General features: G+C 40.6%; 1 protein-coding gene across 3 annotated transcripts in view; it reads left to right on the top strand.

Moving 5' to 3' along the window:
- Nucleotides 1-19: 19 nt before the first annotated feature.
- Nucleotides 20-19,200, top strand: part of LOC139125997 (pleckstrin homology-like domain family B member 1) — an 87,256-nt gene continuing 68,075 nt past the window's right edge. For 2 of the 3 annotated variants that reach the window (XM_070692070.1, XM_070692064.1), the window contains exon 1: nt 20-169. The gene's annotated coding sequence lies outside the window, so the exon portion shown is untranslated. Of the gene's footprint in view, nt 170-18,846; nt 18,867-19,200 lie in introns of those variants that run through there. The other variant, XM_070692069.1, reaches the window with a different exon arrangement.

Here is a 19,200-nt window from a genome sequence, read left to right as displayed (position 1 = left end):
ACAGGAATCGGACAGAGAAAAACCCTCCAGTGGAGTGTTATCGGTTCATCTGTTCATAGCTCACTCACATCGTTCTGATTATACTGGTACCGTAAACTGTCAACTTATCTACGTTCAGTCGTCGGCTATTTCCCAGACCAAATGAATATAGGAATTTATATATATTGAGGTAAGTAATCTACCGCATATTTAGTTCAAGAAGGTAACCGGTTTTCGTCACTTTCGGCATAACATTTGAAAGTAATCGTCCGTCCAACTCGTTGTAGAGTGACTTAATTTAAAACAATGTTCAAACATTTTGCAAGTATGCAAATCTTTTAACTTGCCCGTTTACTTAATAATGAAAAGGCGTTTCCGTCAAAGTAAAACAATAGTGATATTAGTCGCAATCGAACCGGTCCAGCTGTTTTCAGGCAGTTGTGTCCAAATTCTCACTCACGCGGATTTTGCTGTTCGTTCACGGTTCACATGTCAGTTGAACGGTCACTGCACGAACGGTGGTTGGTTCATTGTGTTTACATCGTAATCTCACGGATCTTATCTCTATCTGGTAAACAATCCCGCGCCATTTCTGGTAAAGCCCTGGACGAAATCCCTGCGAAACTGTCAAGTAGCTCTGACTTTTTTTGGGGGGGGGGGGGCAGCCGAACAGTAAAAATTCTTACATGAAATATTTCCACATAGAAATTTGCTGGTGCCAACGATAGCCTTCACCAGAACCGACTCCAGTTCAACCTCACACAGCATGAGTCATTACAGCGACCTTGTGAGTACGTACTGCCGACGACGGGCAGAAACCCCACGCATCGGTTTTGTTAAAAAAGCATGAGTGTGTAGATCCACGTCAAGACTTACTGCGAGGAAGTGTCATAGACGTGTTGTGTTTGACCACTTGAAAATCCGGTCGAAAATCCCTTGTGCTTGTCCCATCACAAATGTTGCAAAATGTACGGGCATGTTTTCTGAAGCCCGAAATATTGCCCCCTTTCAGATTGCTATAGTTTTATATTTCCTTCAAAACGGAAAAATCATACATCTACCGTTTCCGATGGATGCTAAAGTACTACATTTTTGACATCTACGGATCATAATACCATCCGGTGTTTACGTTCGCGTCAAAATGTTTACGTTCCCATCAAGTGTGGTGCCTCTCCAAGATGTTTATTTATCCACCTCCCTCTACATTCCAATCTTCCTGGGGACATTTTGGGTCAGGAAGTTTTCCAACTCGTACTCGTACTCGCCTGCAATTATAATTTTCAAAACCACCTGGCATTTCAAAATCCACCTTAATGGTCCAGAGCATGTTATTGTCAGTGCGACACCATCATGACGATAAAACTTCCACAACTTTTTCCTAGAGGTGAGCATTTCTTGGTTTGTTAAAAGTGCCAACAGTTGATAGGGGCAGGGATCTATCAGCTTTATCTCTGTGTAAATTGACTCACTATGCACAACTTTCAAAGGAGAATAAACTACTTTGTAGAAAAAATCAATATCAACAAATGTGAGAACCAGGGATTGAGGACTGCCCCTTTCAAAGTCATAAGAGATCTGTATAGCAGAAGCACAAACTCTGCACAAAATGAAATAAGCGCCGTAGTTGCTGTGTTTCAATGTAATAACACAAAAATCACATTTTAAATACATCAAATGCATTTCCTCAGACTTAAAATAGCAATACACACTTGGTGAAAAATAAAATCATCAGTAATTTCACTAATTAGGTCAATTACTGAATTGAATTGGACCAAGATATAACGAGCTGATTATTTATTTAGATTAATGAGTATTCTTTAAATGTCCAATTTGTCACGTTAATTAGATACAGCTTATTAATTACAACAGCAGTGAATGTAATCACATTTTATATTTCATGCTGACCTAATAATTGTGGATGTTGGTTTCAATAATTGATACATCCAGACCTTCAATGTCACGTACAGCAAAGTATAATGGCAACCAGTTTTAAGTCTCTGTGTCTATCAAGGCTATTTCCACAAAACATGGTATTTTTGAGGCGTTGTCGCTTTGTTTATTTCACTTACAAGATGGATGAATTTGTGAAGTCATAGCAGAGATAAAACAAGTTCAGATGGAAAATAAGTGAATCTAACAGCAGTTTCAGTAAAATTTATCTCCCGGTGTATTGAAACGTACTACAGAGTATTAACCTTGGAAAGGTTAAGGATTGAATAGGAGGCATTGATCTGTGATGATGACCTTGCAGGTGCTACATACAGTAGTGGGTGTCAGATAGGTTCTTTGTAGTCCACATACACGTGTAAATAGTTGTGGTTTTGTCAGCTTAGCAATGGTTGTACTGTGATCCACCTACTCTGACCTTGAACACTGTGTATGGATGTCAGTCTGTGTGGGTGGACTTGGGAACTCACAGGTGGTACTAGATTATATGGACAATGGTTTCAATACATTTAAATTCCTTTTATATGGCAATTTAAAGCATTTACAAGAAGGAGATACTAGTATAGCATGTGGTGTTGCCAATATGGTATACACACAGATATTGAAAATACTTTACTATAAGACAAATGTACGACTTGAAGTGAGTTTCCAGTAGTTGAGATACACTTTGTGTCTTCTTGTAGCAAAACTGACCAACTTCTAAGGTACCTGTACATCCATCTTGTTATAGCAAGTTGCAAATAAACCATATATGCACTATAGACTATCTTACGAGTATGCACAGTGGAAGAACTTGGTCTTGTCAGTTCAAAGCCATGATCATGGTCACATTCTACCATACGTTCGTATTTCTGTAAATGTACTGCCTTGATAATTAAAACATGACAAACCAGAAGGTGATTCAGTGTTTTAGTAAAGCCAGTAAATGTAACTTGGGTTCCCCAGTCAATGCAATCAGATTAGAGGACAGCAGAAATTTACTTAGGTTCACAAATCATTTACCAAATGTTCCCTGACCATAGCCAAAAGACTGACTTTTATCTAGGAACTGTTTGTATTTTTCCCAAAACTACCGGGTAACAGATGAGAGATATATCTTTTATTACAGTTATTTTGACATTGTTTTGACAAATTCTGATATTATCAATTGTAAGGTCAGCTGTATGCTCACATTGAGATTCTAATTCTGTAAGATGTTCTATTGATTTGTTCTTGTTTTGAATCAAATGTGGGATGTCCTATGCAAATATTTAGAGATGGTAATATTTACCCCTGTTACAGTAAATGTTTGTTAACTTGTATTTGTCTTGGTTTTGAACAATGGAGTCATGGTTTCTCAACCTGGAAAGGATTAGACTAAAATGTAGACAGGCTGAAGGAATTGTGGGTGCAGATTAGCGTTTTATACAACTTGTTGACATTTCAGTCAGCTGGCCAGAGATCCTCTTGAAATGCATGGAGATTTGTAAAGGAGGCCAGGATGTTTGCACTTGGATGTGATACTTGAAAGCTGCCAGGGTGTGACTGTGCTGTGTGGGAAATTGTCAGATAAAATGAGAATACTATGTACTTCAGTGATTTTAAAGTGTCTTTTCATTTAATTCAAAGCACAGTGCATGTGTATTGATTGTTAAACACAGCTAAAGTATTACTAAAGCCATAGACACTGGAGTCTTTCACTTTACTCCACTGTCTATGCTCAATTTGTATGGTGTCAACTCTTTGAACACATGTAGCGGTATGTGTAATAATAGCTTGGTGTTCAAAGACTTGAATCTTCACATTTCTTGTATCTATTGAAACCCCAAAACCCTAAACAAAGTAGAGAAAATCAAATAATTGACAAGGTATGATATAATAACCAAGCCAGTTATTAGTAGCTGTGTAATATTAGTTACAGGCACTGCTAACCAGTGGTTATAGCTAAATGCACACAGCTACAAATAATGACTGGCTTGGTTATATAGCCCATGGACTATGTGATGAGTTTTGTGGCCGGCTGTTGGCAGCTTGCGTGATGCATACAAAAGCTGCCAACAGCCGGTCACAAACTCATTGTACAACCCAGTGCAGAGGCTAAAATTATTACAAAACAGATGATATGGTTTGTATTCTAGCTGGACAGTGATTATGAATGACTGCATGGAATTTTACCTTTCATTAATGTGGCATATTCTGCTACTAGTGTATTATGCTACTGTTTATCTGTCTGCCATCTTCTCAGTGCTTCCTGGACAATACCGGAAGAATCCCCTGTGGTACATACCGGAAAAAAGTAGGAAAGATACAGGAAAGATGTGGGAGGGAATTGGCAGTAATCCCTTGACATGTGTAATTCCATGTTTCCATACTTAGTACACTGTTGTGTAGTGATTGGCGTTTTTCAAAGATATTGATCAATCAAGATTTTTTGGCAATTGCCACAACATTATGTTGTGAGTCATAAATTCTATATTTGAATATGACTGAGCAAATCAGCCAGTGGTTTTGCTTTGAAAACCCTGTCATAAAAGTTTAAAAGTTATGCCAATCTTTTACCAGTAATTCAGTTATGAAAACTGAACATTTCATGGCGATTTTACCCAGTAATTCTGGTGTGTTGTCCTACTACAAATACTGCCTCTAGAATATGTTGTAATCGTAAAATTTATGACATGCTGTATATTTATCTACATCATATACTTTAATAGTTAAATATATCATATAAATTGTTTAATGATATGGGCATCAACACCTACGCAGGCAAGACAAATTATAACGCAGTGAAACATAGGATCAGTGAGTGTGTCAGCTGGCAGCTTACACTGTCATAAACCATTACAATCTTGTGTAAATTCCAATTCAACCATGGTTATATGTCAACTACTGGCTGGTAAAGGTTCACAGGGTCAACTGATAAATCAGGTTAAATTCAGATTGTCAAGTAGTTATTTCATACAGGGAAACTATTCAGGGCTATGGTATTTATACGGTATTTAAAATGTGTAGTATTCGGCTTCTTGTCATTGTATAGACCAGTCAAAGCTACTTTGACCGATCTTGTCATAGTTAAATATAGTACTTGCTACATGGTTTATAATATTTCTTTTCATCCTTTCACCACAGAAGAGGTCAAGTTCTTGTCTGTCAGGTCAAGTTTAGAGTTTATAACCCTTTTCCTGCCAAGTCGGTGAAAATCCGCTTGAAATTCGGTGTAGCTAGAATCTGAGCAGCCACGGCCGTTATCCTGCCAAGGCGGTGGAAATCGGGCTACTTTTTGGTACCCCCTTTCCTGCCTAGTCGACGGAACTACGTGTAGCAAACCCTTGCTCGCGCTAGGGGTCGTTCGAGGACAGGTTTTGGGCGAGGAACGGCGTTTGCTCTCGAAATGGGTTCACAGAGAGTCCAACGACAGGGAAAGGTGCGGAAGCTACCCAGCCAGTCCCCCACCCGGTGGGGGACTGGTTTTTTTTGGGGGACGAGTAGCGTACTTGGCAGGTTAGCACGTTGACGTATTCTAGCGGAGTTTGGGGTAACTTGGCTCTGAGGCACTACATAGATTGCGGCCGAAATTGACCGTCTCGGCAACGCTAATCTGTAAGGCAACCGCCTAAGACCGCCTCAGCTGGCGGTGCAATTTTTGCCAATGGTGCGAGACGAAAATCACGGACTTGGTCCTGATTGACGGGAAGTGCGGACGGATTTGACGGACTCGGCTTTCTCGAAGGCAACCGCCTAAGACCGCCTCAGCTGGCGGTGCAATTTTTTGCCAATGGTGCGAGACGAAAATCACGGACTGGTCCTGATTGACGGGAAGTGCGGACGGATTTGACGGACTCGGCTTGATTAGTCCCTGACATGGAACTGATCCGAACGGACTTGAGCGACATTTGTGAAGGGTAACCACCGCTTTTAACCGACTTGTTACCTTCTCGAAAAGACTACCCACTCAGATGTCGGACGTTGTCGGCTGCACTTGGCTCTAGACGTTCAAGCCGTGCAACGAAACACACCGCCTCAGCCTTGCCATTCAGGAACATGGCCTCAAAATTTGATACCATTGTTCACCGACTTGGCGGCTGCGGTTAGGTGCGTGAACCGTTGTTCACCGACTTGTTACGCCTATGTTGTCCCTGTGAAGTTCGGCTAACGGCCGAGTCTAACGGGAGTTGGCAGACCTGTGTTTGGTTTATACCGTAGTATGACCGACTCAGGTAGAGGTACCTGTCGGTATATTCCGAGTTTTACGCACTCGGGCGTCAATGACGGGTCGTCATCACCGCTGATGACGTAGACGTGCTGGCCACGTTATTTGAAGGAGCCATGTTTGCCCAACGGACGAGGCCGAGACAGCCGTTGACAATTTTGGCATCCTTCATCTTTGACCGCCTTAGTGGGTAAGCCGCTCGGCAGGCGACGGTTATGACCTAAACAAGCCGCTGAAGCACTGTTCGTTGCCGTACAAGAACGAGACGGCCAGTCCATTACTGCTTAATGGGCAATCTGTCGGGTTGGCTTGTCACCGACTTGGATGACAATACGCCCTGCGCAGGCGTACTTAGAAGGGACATGAGGTTAAAGATACGGGTTTCCCACCCGTACTAAACATGGGCTTGGGCCAACGTCCTTGGGTGGCAGGTGCGCATGCCACGTACCCAGCTGGACGGAATGTCAAGTTGAGATGCTAATGACATTGACTATGTTATGCTAAGTGCTCGAGGGATTTGCATCGCAAATGAGTATTATTAGCATATCAAATGGTGCGGACAGGCAATTTACATGACGGGTAGGAATGTCAGCGCCGGTTGGTGGACTGATTGCCGTAGGTCCATTATAATAACAGGTGGTTGCATATATTAACACCCCTGCGTCCAATCATGTCCAGGGCTTTGTTTCCCTGTGGCTTTAAAAGGGAGGGACCTGCTAGTCTGTCGACACTGTTCCAGACATGAGCTTGACGGACCGCAAAAGTTTTCTGAAGGCGAGCAGACGACTGAAGCTCAAAGATGCAGAGTCTCCGGGCGGTAGTGGTAGCGATCGTTGTGATGTCCCTAGTAAACGTTCTAAGAAGTCGGGCAAGAAACGCTCCCGTAAGGCGAAGCCATCTCCGGCTGAAAAACCCAGTGGTAAGCGTAAACGTAAGACCGATCGTTCTGCCGATGAGGATGATGACGGGTCACCGGTTGCCAGTGGTTCTCACCCGGCTGCTCCGGGAGAGACTACTTCACCTGCAGAGACTACATCTGCTCTTGTGGGAGATACTTCACCTGCACAGACTACGTCTGCTGCTGCTAGTGAGACAGTGAGTAATGAGACGGCTGATGCCATTGGTTCTCCCCCGGCTGCTCCGGGAGAGACACCACCTGTTGCTACTATGAGCCCTCATCCTGCGTCAGGAGAGGTTCCTGTGCCCAGTGCGAAAGAGCTTGAGTCCTCGTCATCAGCAGAGGCTGCCGAGCCCGCTCCTGCCATAGTTTCGTGTGCTGCGATGTCCCCGCCGAAAAGATAGTGCGGAGGGTTCGTTATCAGGATAGCCCACCTGATTTTGAGCCAGATATGATCCTTGATGCCGCTACGGGCGAGTTCAGGCCCAGACGCCCAGACGACGGTGATATCACCGCTGAGTCCGACTCGGAGGTTGACGAGGATGCGGCAGAGGACGATGACTTTTATGACAGGCAGTACGTAGGTGAGGCAAGCTCTGACGACGATGATGACGTTGCTGCTGTGTTGGCGGAGGACGACACACCTCCTGTCTGGCGTATGTCGGAGACTACCGATGCTAATATATTTGAGGAGACCGATTTTGACCATGAGAGAGGACCGACTTTCACCTTGCCCAGCCACGCCCGTGAGCTCGATTACTTTTTTAAGTTTATTCCAGCTACACTGATCAGATTGGCCAAGGACGAGACTAATAAATACGCCAAATTCCACCAGCGACATATCGCTAGGAAAATAGATAAATACTGGCGTAACGCTGACTACCGAGAGGTGCAGGCGTTCATTGGCGTCTTAGTCTGTATGGGTATCGACCGTAAATCATCAGTGGAGGATTATTGGTCTAGCGATCCCTTTCTGAGAAACCAGGGTATTTCTACTGTGATTACCCGCAGTCGCTTTCAGCAGCTTATGCGATACTTTCATCTGGCAGACCCAGAGAACGATCCACGTCGTGATCCTGATGAGGCACGCCGCCGACGTCGGTGTCAGGAGGATCCCCTGTATAAAATCAATCCATGGATGGAGCCCATAGTTGACCGGTGCGTAAATAATTATAAGATGGGTAGAGAGATCTCCATCGACGAGGGCATGGTGCGATTTAAGGGCCGTTCTAAATTTAAGCAGAGATTACCGCATAAGCCTGATCGAGACGGTTTCAAGATATGGCAGCTGTGCGACTCCACCACTGCATACATAGCTAACTTTGCACCGTACCTAGGTGTGAAATATCGGGATCGGACTGATGGGAGACGGCAGGAGCGAGGTGTGGTGAAAAGAATTACGATGGAGCTGGTCCAGCCATTCTGTGGATATAATCACAGCCTATTCTGTGATAGCCTGTTTAGCACGGTCGTTACTGCTAGAGAGCTGATGGAGACCGGGATCTACATGGTCGGGAGTTTCAACCGCCGTAATCGTCGCACCATGCCCCCTCAATTAATTCCGCCGGGTAAGAGGAAGCGCCTTCCTCTGTCTGTTGGGGATATGAAAGCCACGACCAGAACGGACTCTCGTCTTAACATCACTGCTTATCAGGATAGTAACGCTCAGGTGCTGATCTTGAATACGGTCTATCCACCCTTGGAGTGCGTGCCAGTGGGGGAGGGAGACGAGCGGCGACAAGTGCCTCTGTCGCTGTATAATTATCGCCGGTACATGGGAGGCGTCGACCGAGCCAACCAGAAGCGCAAGTACTTTCACACTGGGCGCAAGAACCACAGATGGTGGACATATCTGGCATGTTACCTGATTGATGTTGCCCTGGTAAATGCATATATATGCTTCAAGCATGTACACCCTGATAGTAAGCTGACCCATAAGATGTTTCATCTGCGTGTCGGGAAACAACTCATTGGCGGTATTGTGGGCGATCGCAGCCCAGTGTGAGAGAGGTCGAGGCCACTGTTTCTCTTGCCTCGTACATCAATCCACAAAATCAGCCGATGCACGTTGTCAGCCGTTTGGAGGGGCGGCAGAAATGCTGTAAAGTATGTAGCAGAGAGGGTAAGACCACTGCGAGCGGACGACTGTCTGAGACGTCCAAAGGATGTAGTCTGTGCGGGGTTCATCTTCACGAGGGCGAGTGTTTTGCGGCTTTTCATCATCGCATGATGCTACGAGGTAAGAGGAGCATTGGCGTGCAGACCTCTACTCACACAGCCCGACGACACCCATCAGCAAGAGAACCCGACGTAAATAACGGACAGGGGACAGCTTCGCCTAACAGTGGCTTGACTGTATTCTGAACACGGACCATGATCACATTTTGAGCACGGTTGTGCCGTTTGTTTGTGCTTTACGATCCCGCTGATTGTAAATTGAAACACGGATTATTTTGTACAATCCCCGATTGTAATCTTTGTAACACGGACCATGCACTCGGACGTCGAGACAGACTCTGAGATTTATTATTCGGCATAATGTAAATTATTCCCGAATAAAATACTATCTATGGATCGCATATTTTCGTTTTGTTTTGTTTTGTTTAGACGGATTATTTTGTACAATTCCCCCTATTATAATTTTTGAAACACGGATCTGCCACCCCGATTGTAATTTTTGAAACACGGACCATGCACTCGGACGTCGAGACAGACTCCGAGATTTATTGTTCGGCATAATGTAAATTATTCCCGAATAAAATACTATCTATGGATCGCATATTTTCGTTTGTTTTGTTTTTACCCCCACTTTCGTTTTTGGCAGATCCGTAAGGACGCTATAGTAATGGATGAACGTGCGTTGTATCACGTGGGAGGGGCACAGCCCAACGGAGGCTGTGCTCGTGCGACGTAGACGTTGTACCAACCATCTGTCGTTGGGGTTAGTGCATAGAGCAGTTGCACTGTCCAGAGCTAAGGTGGTACAAAACTGCACCTTAGTAACAACTGCACAACTAACGTGTTAGGAAACGGTAACACTAACGAGCTAAGTGTTCACTGAACTGGCCAAACTACGTACACGCCTTCCTTCAATGGCGGAACTATGTCGTTGACACTACGTCAAAGCAGACTGCAATGTGCGACTCTTCCAAGTCGTTCAAAGTACGTGGCCAAGTGACACAACCCAGGGGAAACAGGACAGGTTTGAGGGTGCTCCCGCACCCATAGCACTAACCCCTGGGTCTTCTACTAACCCACGAGAGAGGTGACGTTTCCCGGTGTGGCCGTGCGTGCCGGCGAACGAGCTTTACTTCCGCGAAAGTAAGCTAGAAAAGGGCATAAAAGTGCACGTCCCCCGGGGCAAACAACGCCCGTGACCTCGTCATTTTCTGGACACAACCTCATCAGCGGTTGCCCCTCTATACGGGCATGCAAAAATTTTTGAAGTCTAACACGTATATGGTCGGTAATCGTACCCCGAAAATGCGGTATTTTCCCGCCAAATGCCTGGCAGGAAAGCGTGCAGGAGAGCCTATCTTCTGTAGACACGGAAAAGGGGGCCGGTTTTGACCGACTTGGCAGGATAACGGACAGGGGCGCTCGGCAGGAAAAGGGATAAAGAAGTGCACTTACTATGGATGATTACAATGTTGAAATAACGCTACCTGTTACTCATTCTTGGAACTTTTGGAATTTGTAAAATTTTAAGGAGATATTATCATACGCAATATTCAACAGTCTTCATTTTGGTGAAAATAGAGGTATTAACATCTGCTTTCTTTTTTAAGTATCCACAAGTGTATTTACAGTGTTAGCCTTGAAAAAAGTGTTTTCTAAAAACTGACGTATAGTTACAAGACCAACTGACAGTGACCCCGCACTTTTCCCCCAGTTTTATGAAGTACATGTATTTTATCAATTAAATGTGCTTTTCCTTCGGGATAGAGCTAGAAGAATATAAAAATTGGCTAAATAGATGTAGTTCTGAATAGCCTATATAGTATTTTTGTAGACTCCAGTTCCTCAAAGAAAAGTTCGTCTTGTTTTCAGTTTGGTCTTCCTCAAAAATAGAATGCTGTAAGAGCTATGGAAGGAGAATTAGAAGAGGAAGAGAAAGCGTTTTATTGTCATGTCTCTTTCAAGTCTTTATCCAAAAATTCAATCCATGATGTGTGTTAGTTTCAATGGCAGTGGTTGGTCCATGCAAGGGTCAAAAGACAGAAGTTGTGTTTGGTTTTCTAAGATCATTCTTTGAAAATTCTTTGGTCAAAAAAGACCTGCGTTTTATGATCTCGGCCTAGGAATCATCGAATGTGTATGAGTAGGTGTTCATCATTATGTTGAATTAACTCCGGCAATAGACCTCAAACTGATATAGTGATTCACCAAGCACCATATAAAACTGTTTAATAACTAAAATGGTAAAAATGATTTAATGTCACTTACAGTAGTAAATATAATTCTGAGCTGTTGATTTGTATCTTGCTAAAGCTTTAAGGCAAAGGAATTTCTGTGTAGAGTTGAACTTCTTTGAGAATTCTGAACATATATGCAAAGAGAAAATCTCACTGGCCAATATTTTGCAGTGGACAAATCTCAACAAAAATTTCAACTGACAAATTTTGTAATATTCTGTCTCCACGATGAAACTTTCCTTTGTTGTGTGTCCATAGTCATGGATTGCTAAGCAGAACTGATCAATAGGCTATAAACAGCTACATGTATAAAGACAAGAACCTCATATTTACAGTGATGGTGAGATATGACCTGGCAGCATCCGTTTAATTAAAGTAATTAGTATACCACATATTAAAAATGAAATACAAGTACATAGATCTACATGTACAACTATTAACGGGAAGCTAGTGTTTGCCAAGTAGTGTATGATTGAAATATTCCAAAATTTAGAAGAAATCTTGTATTTTAATCAAGATAAATTTAACTTTTGTACTACATTTACTGTACCTGTACATATAGGTCTATGGTATCTTAGACATGCATACTTCACATGTACAGGAAATTTAGTACTACCAGGGTCATATTACTTGATGTCTACCAAATGTGATTACATAAAACCTTAACAGACTGCGGAGTGGCTGTACTTCGCTGTACAGTGGCTATCATATATTACCCATGTGAATTGTACAGGAAATCTGCCAGTCTTTGCAGTGGTCGACCTGGTTCTGCACCAACAGTGTGTGGTTGTAAAAAAAAAACAGATAAAAGAACTCTTCTATCAGAGTTGGTTGCAAGCAATGAGGAAATCTCCCAGCCAGCGACTGCAGTGCATGATAAAATACCTTGTCTCAAGGCTTTGATATAGTAACGAGTTACACCTGTTCAGTGTGTCTATACCAGCCATGTATTATTTGATACCCCCTTGACCATAAAACATCTTTAACCTCAAAGTCAAGGTCACATCTGTTAATTTGCATAGTAGTCCACCTATTTAGACTGAAACCCTGCTACTCTGCATGTGGTAGAACAGTAATTCAGTAGCTGGGAATGTTTATTTGATGTCTTCAGGAACACGCCTGATATGTCACTTTTCTTTTAATATGCTCCAACACTTATTTATTCATACAAATTATCATGGGATGTAATGGGGTCTACATTTATCACAGGCTCTATACCATTGGCTTGTGCTACCAACACTGTGCCTACAGCTCTTTGATACTCATACTGGCAAAGCATCAGTGCAACCAGTATTTTCATCAGGTAATTTACCAGTGAAAGCAATTGTAGGCTGAGTATTGTGAGATGAGAGAAAAAATAAAACAGACTGGTATCAATTTTATTTTAGCAGAGTGTAAGTATACAAGTACATACATGTCAGTGCTGCTATAAATTGTTTATCTCACTGTATAAAATTCAAAAAAAGGTGTGTGCATCTTTCACCCATTGTTGACCAAGTCTTCAGGTCATTCCCCTGTGTTGCTTGCCTTCACCATTCTGTGTTGAGGTTGATTGAACAGGCATTTTACAGTCTTCCTAAAAAGTTTCAATGCCAAACAAACAAGGTCAGGGCTAAAAATAGGTTGCTTTCGCAGTCTTGTACAGTGAAAGTCAGGTAAACAGAGCCAGATAAAAAACTCCGCACCAGGTAACTTCTCATAAAATCGTCTACATGCTAGACAAGTTGCTACCTGAGTCCAAATATTTGAACAATACCTACTACCGGCCAAGCTGTAGAATTTACAGGTAGCTTACCTTTCACAAACATGGATTTCTAATCTAAAAGGTGAAATTTCTTTGATAAAATTCAAAGTTGAAAAATAATTATATTAGTTTGTGAAGCATGTATGGCAACTACTGAGATCAACTTTACATTTTTGAAAGGAACATTTCATCTAAAACCACCACAGGTAAGGGAAAGGGACTTTTTATAGCACGATAGTTTAAGTGTTGAGTTATCTGTAATACCACACTGGGTTGTAACTTGTATTATGCCATTGAAAAAAGGCATGTAGGTTAATTGCGTTGACTATCTCAATGATTTTACAGCTTTCACCATTGGCAATATTGTACTCATTGCTTCAAGAGAGCTCTTAAATAGCACAAATATTAAAACTGAATCACCTAATAATACCCTTGAAGGGTCAGTTTAGCCTAATGACCCTCCTCTCCCATGTCATATGTATGTATGGTCCGTTGACTTCTGTAGAATAAAACTTTAGTGACTGATCAGGTGGAGTGTGGATTGACAGCCATATGTACATCGGAAATTAACAGTAGCACACTATACAGTTGTCCAATGCAGTCAGTCAATTAAAATTTTGTACTTACTTTTCATTTCCTTGTTTCTGAATTCAATTCAACTGTTCAGTCATAGGAGATATTTGTGACCGTAGTTATATAATTCAATTTTCAGTGTACCTTATTCAGTGTACCTTATCATTACCTTTCAGTGTTTCAGTGTAAATTTACCTGTACCCATATGGGAGTTGATGACATGGACAATAATTTCTCACGTGCTCCTAGCATTGAATCATTGAAACAGGTAATTATTCTGCCACCCGCAGAAGGATCAAGGTATTTAGCTTGCATCAGCTTAGACCAGAATATCTGTCCTACACATGAGCGCCAAGTCACTTCGTCAAACATGTACATGTTGGACTTACTTAGTTTCAGTATCAAAATGTCAGTGATTTTGAGGCGAGTGATGAAGATACATTTCAATTTCAAGACAATAAAATTTTCAATAGAGCAGACTCATATTTTACATAGCATGGCAACTCATGTAAGTACTGTGTTTAAGTGAAAGTGTTGAGAGACCAGTGAGAAACATCAAATAAAATTCTCAACACAACCAGTGCTACAATAGTGAGCTACTGTACAAACACTGGTTTTCAATGGCATGTGGTGTGTTGGTTTTTCACAACCGGGTCTGTCTAGCCTGTTTCTACAGTTGGTCTGCAAGGTTGATTTGATTGGCAGTCTCTGATAGACAGTATGATTGATGTCAAGGTAATAAAAATTGTATTCAGCCTACAGTACTGGTATTTCGACAGTTCCTGTCAGGACTGACAACCTCTTGTGAAATTTTTACCATGGACTTTTTATTAGAAACCCACACAGTGACCTTAATGTTTCAAGTACTTGGTCACCAAGTGAAAATTTAAGTCACAGACTATTAGTTAGACTTGATTGCCCATGTCTGCAGGTAAGAAAAGTGAGAGCCTGTAAAATAATTTACTGCCCATCAACATTCCAGTAGACCGTATGGGGAATCTATTGTGGCTTGCACTCATGCTATCAATCTGCATGGATAGTGTCTTGTGTATGTGACATCATTGAAGAATTGTTTCCCAGTTGAATATGGTAAGATATGCGTAAGGTGTCACCAGGGGCATTGGATGGACTGTGATCTCACAGAGTGATTTATGACAACTACAAATCTACCCATACAGCAAATTCTTTTACAAACTCAACTGAGGTACTTGTTAAATAGACACACTTCTATGGTGTAAAAGTGTGTTCAAAGTTAGTGCGGAATTACTGTACACATCCTCCATGCTGAAATCCGATGGATAAAATATTTTACTGGTGCAAAGTCAGGAAGAGCTGTTTTACTGTTACATACCAGTATACACGGGTCAGTCACAATCAGGGTGCGCTAGATGATTTTCATTCATTATGGACATATATCTGCTATTAAGACTGATATTATATTGCTTATTTGTTTCTAATAAATAGTAATAGTTGTATCTAACTTGGTCACATAAAGAAATATTGCATATATTGTGCAGGTTTGGTTGTACATCCACAAAAATGCCTTTAAAAACTGTAAAAAGTAGCGTTATGCTGTTTCACTTCAAAATGTACTTACTTTCAAAATGTTTTTTGGAACATAAAGTTAAAATTGTGGAATTTTTAGCTTACATATGTTATTGCAGAATACCTAACCTTTCTTTCACAAGTTATTTCATGTGATTATGTGCATCGGAACAGAAACTGTGGTATTTTTACCAAAACTGTAACATCGTTATGTTTTTTGTGTTTTGTGACCATAAGTACATATACCTTTAGTTTATATGTAGAAAAATGGGTACAATATTGTAATATTGAATTTAATTCCAACCTCAACATCCATGGCAAGCATTTTATACACCAAAATTAAAATAAAATTGCATATTGTATTGTTTTGTGAATAAATGAAAATGGAGATCGTTGTGGTCGGAATTTCTTGTAGCGTCCGTGACACACTCATATCTTAAGGACAACAGGAGTTATAAAAGATCTGATGTCACAGGCCTAAGTGTCAATAGGTGCCTACCTTAAATAAATAAATTATATAATTACTGTCCCTTGCATTCACTATTAATATTCCTAAAATATGGAAATGTAGCATCCGTGACGGAGTAGCGTCCGTGACAGTGTTTACTACATAGTCATAATTAATAACTATTTAAAACATTTTAAAGCAGTTAATCCACTGAACATATAAATACTAGTGTGTATTGTGTGTATATACATGGAGTTGGGTTACAAAATGTCTTCAAGGCATAAAATTGTAAATTTGCACAAAATTGATTTTTTTAAAAGTAATAAAACACTCAAAAAGTTATGTTGAGCCTCAACTGTAACACTTAGATTGGTGTTTTTTAAGAATGCAGTAATTATATTGAATATGTTATTAGAATTCTAGTGAAAAGAACAATGAATTCTGTGCTGTATATGCATTTATTATTGTGTATTCCATTTCAATTCATTATGTCACGGATGCTACAATAAAATGCAAACATTGTTTTTCAGATTATAAGCCAATCTAAATGTGAAATAACCACCACATTTTATTGTTTTGTTATCACATTTTGAATTTTAAAAAATCAAGGGGGTAAGAAATGACATTTGTGTTAACTCTGTCTCCACCACTTTCACATATTATGAAGGCAGAGAGTACGAACGTAAAGTTGGCGTCATCCTCATCCTCATCCTCAGGTGACCTTTCTAGCTGACGCTAAAATGACGCTACTCAGCATCAGCTTCAGCGTCGTATCCAAAGATTGCGGAGGATACGCTACCCGATGATGGATAAATGATAAAATTCGCCCATAACTTAAGAAAATAACAACTCCATTCTTTCTCAACTTTCTTTTGAATCCTAAAACTGGTTCGCAGGTAATATTTTATCGTTAGAATATCTCATATGGACTAGTTTTTTGGAAATGTTCGTAATTTTCAGTCCATGGATCCGCGGATGTGTTTGTTGGTATCCTCTTAACTCTTGCGTTAAGATTTTCCAAAAATTGGTGCAAAAAAGGTATACATGGTCCGAAATGTGTAAAAATCGCCACCATGAGAGGTGATATGAAAGCCCTAATTATTCAAAGGACATATAAAACAATTAACTTGTATAACTATGACTTGAGGCCTGAAAAGTCAAGGTATTAAACATAAAACCTTTGAACTTTAAGGAAATTAAGGGCTAAGAATGTTGCGTTATAACTACACCGTGAGAAATGGGTATTGAGAGGAGAGGTAACTAAATTTTATGAAATGCAAATACCACTGTGTTTTAATTAACATTTACAGTGATATGAAACTTGGAGCACATTTTTAAAGTCGTTTTTACACTTATCATTCCATCAGACGCATTCGGGAATAATCAGATCTGACGCCGGTGAAGCTGACGCTGTAGCGTCATCCTCATCCTCATTTTCGCGTGACCTCTGAGGCTGAGGATGAGGATGAGTATGACGCCAACTTTACGCTCGTCAGAGAGTACAGATATATTATAGAACAGAGGTCAAAGGTTGGCAGACTACGTCTCTGATCTCCAGCCTCACCTAGGTGTGTGTGCGCCCCATCCTGACAGGTGTTAGAACAGATGCAAGCCATTTGGATTTCTTGGGTGGTGTGTCAGATACATTGTAGCAAATTTTATTGTGGGACCACAGGTCAAAGTTTAACAACCTGTCGCTCTAGCCTGATCTAGGTGTCTAGTTTTATCTTGGTTTTACACTTTAAGTAAGGCACAAACAATGTTAACTTCTGTGTTATTTGACGTATTGAAAGTTTATTACTGGTATAGACATTTTTCACATACTCCAACTGATTTTGCAGTAGTTGCTATAGCTTTCTTGTTCAATTTAAAGAAATTGTCAATGTTTTGACACAATTTTCACAATTTAAATGTTTGATAGAGAAAGGTTTGGAGAAAAGAGAAAGAAAAACCAGATTGTTGATTGCTTTTTATATTTCAAATTGACAACTTTCAAAGTTGGATTTTGGTAGCGTCCGTGACAAAATTACATGTCATACTAAACAGAAAATATTTTAGAAAGAAGTTCATTTTGATTACACTGAATGGTATTAATATTGTTGCTATAGCATGGTTAATTAATGCAATAAAACTTTTAAGTACAGCATACCAGCGGAAGGACATAGAGAAGTTGAAAGTCCTATTAAAAAATATGATCAATATTGTTGTATTTCTCACTAAACTTGAGGTTGTGTTTATTCATGGAAAAATTAAGTAAATCATACCAAGTATAGCTTATTTTAATGCCAATATGCATCTCTTATATTGTAATAACATAAGAAAGCATTAACAAATCATTGTTTAAAATTTTATTATGACATTTGTGTTTCATGTTCAACATTTCTGTAGCATCCGTGACACTGCGTCGACCATATAAAACAATGTGCACTGTGGTAAAAGTAATGACGTTTGCTTCACCAAATTTTAGGAAGATATGCCCCATACCATAACCTTTCAACATATTATTTAACTGGACAGTTATCATGAACTTGAAATTTTGACCTAAGTGACACACTCTAGCGCACCCTGATTGTGACTGACCCGACAGTATGTGGTATTTTTAGTTTTCAAACAAACTAATGATAATAACAAAAAAACTGAATGTAAATACACATTTGTATACCAAAACAAAGACCAATGTGGCAACAAACAGACATAGATTTAGAAAACCTGATCAATGACATTTTAACATTTGAACTAGTTCGTAGGGTACAATATCTACATGTGGTAAGTGATGAATGAAAGTTGACATAGTTGGAATATTTTGGTTCAGAACCAGACAATGATTTATGTATTTTAGTTTGGCTGATTGTTAAACAAGTCAGTTTTACAGCTGTTACACGTTGAGGCAGTGCTCACAGACCGTCAGTCATGCAGGCACACTGCTACATGTACTGTCCTGTTCAATGAAAGAAGTTGCCTTTTGTATTTGTTTGATGTGCATGTGGCGCATGGAATAGATAATCGGTGAGTAATAGACACGTAGTTAATATCCAGCAGGAAGTTGATCATCCAGTGTGCTATTTCCGGTATATATTGGCTCATTTCATGGACGATGTCCCACTGACACTCTACTACAGGCACTGAGTAAGGTAATCTTTGCTTTGTCTTTCATGATGATAATTGATATCACTTTAAAGGTGTGTGTGTGAGTTAGGGAGAATGTATCTCCTTTTGCCTACATGATGAATCATTGAAGTCGGTTGACCCAAATTGTCCTCTTCTGTTTTCATGCTCTGAAGAACTTGCAATAGAGCATACAGAATGAGTTGATTAGGGATCAACTCACAAGTTTTGTACAGTTTCAAGTTTGCTGGTAGAGGATAGGGGCAGTCTCAAAAGTTTGCATATTGTGCTCTCAAAACATTTGTATATGCAGTGGTATACTGTTTAAGGAGGCAAAACCCAAAAGATAAAAAAGTCGTT

The sequence above is a fragment of the Ptychodera flava genome, assembly GCF_041260155.1.
Source record: "Ptychodera flava strain L36383 chromosome 3 unlocalized genomic scaffold, AS_Pfla_20210202 Scaffold_26__1_contigs__length_13983176_pilon, whole genome shotgun sequence".
NCBI lineage: Eukaryota > Metazoa > Hemichordata > Enteropneusta > Ptychoderidae > Ptychodera > Ptychodera flava.
This window is presented reverse-complemented; position numbering and strand designations above follow the sequence as displayed.